Source organism: Euprymna scolopes, chromosome 13 (assembly GCF_053919585.1).
Source record: "Euprymna scolopes isolate OS-2025 chromosome 13, ASM5391958v1, whole genome shotgun sequence".
Classification (NCBI taxonomy): Eukaryota; Metazoa; Mollusca; class Cephalopoda; order Sepiida; family Sepiolidae; genus Euprymna; species Euprymna scolopes.
The window spans coordinates 52,345,477-52,352,664 of record NC_136494.1 but is presented as its reverse complement, the minus strand read 5'-3'; positions in this window follow the sequence as shown (position 1 = coordinate 52,352,664).

The window sequence follows — 7,188 nt, the reverse complement described above, 5'->3', positions numbered from 1 at the left end:
AAGGTTTTCACCAACGCACATCCTCACATACATATAATAAAAATATAGAGATAACTCTGGAAAATAAAAGCGCCTGACAAAGAACTCGAAATCACTGTATTAATATGAAATAACAACATTTATTTACGTGTTAGGAATATTCAAATTGTTCCAACGTAAGTGTTCTCTTGTAACGAGTGTTCATGGTGCAGCATTAGCTAAATGAGAATTTCGTGAGAATAGCATGGAGTTTAAGATTATTGTTTTTTATGAACAGAGTGTCACACATGCTTGAAAAGTATGTGATTATTCTGAGAGAAAAAAGTCATTAAATCATGTAAGCGAAATGTGTGTGTGTGTGTGTTCATCACATAAGCACACAGTAGTTCGAAATAATATTGTCAAAAGAAGATTTAAATTCCTGTTTGATGTGGTAATTTTCACAGACCAGTTGATGTTTGTAACACGCATAAAATCAAGACGGGGGATTTTAATGTTACCCTTTTGATGGAGTGTCATCGACATGTACCAGACTGGAGAAATCTGAGGAGAAACTGATTTGATTTTTTGCGGTAAATCTTTATATAGAGATGTTCTGGAATGTTCCAGCCAGTTTGCTGTATCACTATGCGCTAATACGTGACATAGTTCCTTTGTTCCGTGTGTGCGGTTGGTCAAATTGCAATGTTGTGTGCTTGCGCATTCTGATATACATGGGCATTGAAAACGGTGATTGCTATGAAAATGTATCTACCAAAGATTTGTTCCAGCTGTACGTAGCGGTCATAATAGATGCAACGGAAAATTAGCAACAGAAAATTACATAATTTCAGAATTATAGAAACATTAAGCAATTACGAAAGAAAAATCAACTGAAAACATTTTATGATCGTCCTATTGGGGATATAATTTTAAATGAGAACTAAGAGCTACACTTCGAATACTATTTAAGTGGCTTTCTATTTGATAGTTTAAATACTGCTGAATTCCTTTCAAGTTTCAAAAAGTCATGGAGTAATTGATTTTTTTTTTTTTTCAAACTATTAACAAAATTTTATAGTCGCTGACATATTTATGAATAAACCGTAATGTATTTTGATGGATTAAATCTGGTGATAGGATTTTAGTTTATTACTTTTTTATAATAATAATAATTGTAAAAGATAATATAAGAAAAGTGTCCTTAGAACGCACACCTAACTTAGAAAAACTGACTTATTTGTTTTCAAAGAAGAGTAAATATTATAAAATATATATTATATGTATATTTCTGTGAGAGACCCTTAAATCCTATTTAAAACTATATCCTCTTCAAGAATAGTCTTAAAATCTATCTTCAATTGATATTTATTCCATAGATGCTTAATTTTCATACCTTGCCAAAATTAGTTCTCCGGTGTCTAATTTTCTTAAATTAAATTAAATAAAAATAAAAATATAAAAAGTGATTTTTAATGTTTTTGATTCATTTGGAATTTTATGTTTCTGTTTTAATTAGATGGTGAGTTTTGTCCAGTGTCCTTTTGTCCAGTGTGCTTTTGTCCGGGCCCTCTAGCTAGCATTGGCAAAGTTTACAAGGAGTTATCAGAAAGTGTGCTTACAGAAACAAACTTTTGATAATTTCAATGTCTTAGCCTCAGATGAATTGAACAGTAATAAAATTAATGAATCTAAACCTTTTACATCTATATGCGACAACATGTGTTGGTTCATTTCTTCGGTTTATGTCTGTATTTGTTCAGATGAATTGGACATTAACAGGATTAGTAGAGTTGTTATATTATGCATAAGCGTATGGTGGCAAGAAGGAACCAGACAAACAATATGTGTTTAAATTTTAAAATGATTGATTTCTCAATCGTTTATTTAAAGAAAAAAAACTTTACGAAACAGTAAAAACAAGCGAAGTGTTCAAAGTTCGTAAGGATGTGAGAATGTTCAGGAAAGAAGGTTTTTGGTGTAAAGTTAATGTTTGTAACTTCTTAGGAGAGAAAAGTTGGCGCTTGTATGATTCAGGATGAAATGAGAATGTAAGTGTTAATTCTCGCTGCTGGTGTTTCCACATGGAGAGGTTGATGGATGATGTGCGTGAAAGTGGGTTTAACGTCGGGGGGAGGGGGAATCTGGCGGAGCTAATAATTATCCCATGCTAGTTGACTGACTCCCGGGGCTCGACTGACTTTTTGTCGCGACGGCTACTGTTTTTATAGTGGTGTTGCGGACGTAGGTGAAGACACAGGGCAAATTGATAATTAGCTTATATTTTGCTATCTTAATTGTGTTTGTTTGTCGTGCTATAATATGTTGTAGTGAACCGCCTGTTTTGTGTATGTATGCATGTGTTATATCGATTTGAAGCTAATAAAATTGTGAATGTAATCTAGTCGGTGTTGCACGGCTGCATTGTTATGTAAATTATATATTGGTGTTTATATGCTTAGGAGTTGCGTTTGCTGTGATGTTCGTGTTTTGTGTTTTGGTTTTGTCTTTTGTTATGCGGTTTTCTTTGTTGAAGTAAGGTGCGAGTTATTCTAATTATGCGTGTATCTAAAAAAATGGGATTTGGAGTCGTCATGTGTGTTTATTGAGTTCGTTTGTGTTGACTCGATGAACAGATTTTTCTTATCGTCGCCATTGTTGTTGCCATCGCAGCTGCGGCTGCTTTTCTGGTTTATTCATGTGAATATTGAGGGATATGTGAATATAACAGATTCAAAACATCTCACACGTATACGCGACAACACGTGTTGGCTCATTTCTTCTTTGATTTCAATTTATGCGGCTACTAAAACAATCTGAATAAGAAAAGACGGATTTGGATGGCAATATAAAGCAATAAAATGTCAGGCTATTAATAGAAATTATTTTTGGTAAATAATATTATTGATTCCGTTCGACAATTTAGTTTTCAAGTTTCCCATATGCTAAGAGGACGCACAAAAAGCACTGAAAATTTGCCAATATAAAATGTAAGTGTATTTTTTAAAACCTATTAAATTAATTTTATTGATGATTTTTCCGGTTTATTTTCTAAAAAAACAAATCCGACACTATCCTCGCCACTAAGAAATATTTAACTGATATTGCCCCGTACGGCTTGGTAAAATGTATTCGCTCAGACAATGGGACTGAATTTACTAGTAAAGACTTTGAACTTCTATTAATTAACCACCAGATTAAATGCGAAAAATCTGTGCCATATTCCCCCTTCCAAAATGGCACCACTGAAAGGGCATGGCGAACCCTTTTTGAGATGACAAGATGCCTACTTATCAAATCGAATTTAGCGCATAGTTTATGGACATACGCTTTAATGGCAGCAGCATATATCAGAAATAGCTCGTTCAATAGAAGATTAGGCAAAACACTGTATGAAGCGTTTTGTGGTGTTAAACCTAAAATGAATCGAATGCATATATTTAGTTCAGATTGTTTTGCATTCATAGAAAATACCAGTAAACTAAATAATAAAAGCGAAAAAGGTATTTTCATAGGTTACGATAAAAACAGTCCAGCATATTTAATCTACTTATGATAAAAACAGTCCAGCATATTTAATCTACTTATGATAAAAACAGTCCAGCATATTTAATCTACTTTCCAAGGATGGAATACTGTTGCCACATCTGGACAGGAGCTGCTAAAAAGGACTTGTCCTGCCTTGATAGAGTTCAAAATAGACTTCGTAGCCTCGTAGGATATGTCCTTTTCTCTTCCCTGCAACCTCTGTCTCACAGAAGAGATGTTGCGAGTTTGTCTCTGCTTTATCGTTATTTTCATGGAAAGTGTTCTACTGAGCTTCAGTCTATGGTCCCCCCCTTACCAAACTTTCACAAGAAACACTCGTTTAGCTGAAAACACTATTAATAATTCCCCCCACTCTTTATCTGTGCCTAAACCTAAACGGATATTCCATGAACACAGGTTCTTTCTTAGAACTGCACGCCTGTGGAATTGTCTTCCGTTTTCCTGCTTTCCAGCTGACTACAATATGGTTATCTTCAAGCCTAACATAAACAAGTTTTTGATTAGCCGTTCCACTTGTTAACAAATTTACCAAATTTCCATTACTAACTACAATATTACTATATTGTCCAATTTCTACTGTACACTTTTTAACCCTTATCCTTGAGTGGCCTCTTGGCCTTGATAAGTGGTGATGCCTATGTAAAAAAAAAAAAAGAAAGCCCAAAATGCCATAAAAAGGGTTAGATGTGTAAAATTCAATGATACATTAAATTTAAAAAATGGCGACCCAGTGGATGAAAAACGTGAAATATTACCTAGCATCTTAATTGATCACAATGAAAATATTAATAACGACGATAATTACAGTAGAACTATTGACAAAAATATTAACCAGACACATCGATACCAATAAGGGAGCGAAAAAGGCCAGACTTCTTACAAATTGAAAAGATACAAGATTGTGCAGTAGATTACTGTTACTTGTTGAACAGCGCACCGGAAAGTTATAATGAGGTGATTAATTCTAATTTTATTGATTCTTAAATCATGAAGAATGGAAACCAGCTATAATATCCAAATTGAAAGCTTTATCTGAAAATAACACATACGAAATAGTGGCAAAACCAACAGATAAAAATATAATTTCTTCACGCTTGATTTTTTCCAAAAAAATCACAGCTTCTGACAGTGAAACTTTTAAAGCAAGATTTGTGGCAAAAGGTTTTTCACAAATTTCTGGAGTGGAATATTTTGCAACATTTTCACCAACGACAAATTTAACGACAATTAGAATTTTATTACAACTTGCCGCTCAATACAATTTAAAAATACATCAAATGGATGTAAAAAATGCTTATTTAAATGCTCCAATTGACTGTGAAATTTATATTTACCCTCCATTGGGATTTAAAATGAAAAATAAAAATTGCGTGTAGAAACTGAATAAATCGTTATATGGACTTCGATAAGTGCTCACAATTGAATCTAACACTCCATAATTATTGAATAGGACAGGAATTCAAGCAATGTCCCGTAGACGCGTGCAAGTATACCAAAAATGTAGGTAATAAATTGTTGATTTTGTTTTTTGGGTTGATGATATATTACTTGCCTCAAACTTGGACAACACTTTAAAAGTGTTAAAAATAAATTGAATAAAAAATTTAAAATAGCCGATCTTGGACGACTGTCATGGTTCCTCGGTATAAAATTTACCTGTGAAAATGAAACTATGACTATGAACCAATCACGATACATCGATAAAATTCTGCTCAAGTTCGGAATGCAAGAATGCAAACCGCATATAACTCCCGTCGAAATGGACATAAACAAAAATATGGAGACCAAAACAAAATCCATAGATAATCGATTATACAGAGAAATGGTTGGAAGCCTCATCTATTTGATGACCGCAACTAGGCCTGACATATGTTACACTGTAACAAAGCTATCTCAAAACTTATCGAGACCAACAATTAAGGACCTTAATCGTGCAAAACAAATCCTTCGTTATCTAAAAGGAACCAAGGAACAATCTTTAATATTTAAAAAGTCTAAATATCCTCTAAATTTAGAAGGATTTTCAGATTTAGATTGGGGTAACTCTGAGGATAGAAAAAGTATAACGGGGTATTGTTTTAGACTGTCAATTTAACCGGAAAAATCATCAATAAAGTTCAAAACATACCTTAGATTATTTCTCCCCATCGGGCTGATCGGACCTGCTAAGCCACAGTGCACAAGTAAAAGAATTTGTCTCTGGCGTTTTGATTATACATTTTGTCATTTTCCCCTGTGCGCACACGTCACAATTTGGGAGATTGTCTGAAGGTATTATTTTCATGCCTTCGACTACATTTGGTAATTTTTTAATATCAGCTGTATTGCAGTGTCCTAGAATTTTATGCCAGGTTTCCAAGTATTGACAGGCAGTTTTTGAGGTAACCATACTTTTTAAATAATATAGTTGGCCATTTTCTTTAATGTCAAATACAGTTCCATTGGGGTATATCAATTTTGACTTGTTTTGGCCAAACTTTATATTTGCCCCCTGTTTAATTGCAGCCTGCACGGAAAATATGTCTTGCTTAAATGTAGGTATGAACAGAGCATTTTTAGAATACAGTTACAGATTTCGCCTTTATTATTTTTTAGGGATATTTTAGCATCGCCTCTTTTCAAGACTATATCATTTATTTGACTACCGTCGGCAAGTTCGACAAAATGACTTTGTGGATTAAAGTTTGAATCAAAATTAATAAAATCAGATTCCTTGGTGATAACGTGTGTTGTAGCACCACAGTCTACAAGGAGATTTTTACCGTTTGTGATATTGTCAAAGTTACATGTGAATAGAAATGTATGTTCTTCCTCAAAGTTCTCAGCGTTTTTTATGGAGTCCATTTTAGAGCATTTATATCCACATTGGAAACTTTTGTGGTTGGGTCGTCCACAATTATAGCAGATAATTTTATTCTTTTTCTTAGGAAAATTACTTTTAGAGAACGCGGTGAGGTGCGTAATTTGGTGGTGTCTGTTTTCGAGAAGCATTTTTGAACTTCATAATATTGCTGGAGTTATTATTGTCCACGAGCATACGATTAGTCTCTTTGTAACTGCGCAATGCCGCTTTAAATTCACTAAAATTTATGGGGTTGTCTTGTAAGTTGTAAATGGTTTAAAATCGGCTAGAAGTCCCTTGAGGGTCATTGATATCAACAAGCTATCGCTTATTATTTCACCTGAGAGTTTTAAGGCATTAGCGATTGTTTCTGCCCTAATAACATAGTCAGTAATAGTTTATCCTCGTTACGTTTCAGAGACGTTAGTTCTGTATATATTAATATAATTTTCGGTTTCTTTTTTGATAAATAATGTTCTCTTAATATGTTTAATGCTTTCTGTCCATCATCCAAGGTGTCTCTTATAATCAGAGACAGACGATAGAAGTCTGTCTCTGATAAGAGTTAAATCAGTTTTGTAAAAACAGCCGCATTCTTTTCGAGAAATTTGGGGTCGTTAGGATTCTGTATTGGAGATTGTATCATTTTGTGTAGTTTTCAAATCCTTAGATACCCCAGAAATTTTACCTGCCACAATTCGAATTTTGATTCCGATTCGTCAAAGAAAAGATGATTGCTGGGCGCATAACCTGTTAACTGTTGAAACATTATGTTTAGCAGAGTGCAGTCTCGATACTGAGTGTGAAGTAATTTCCAGTAACAAAGATGGCGGTTAAGT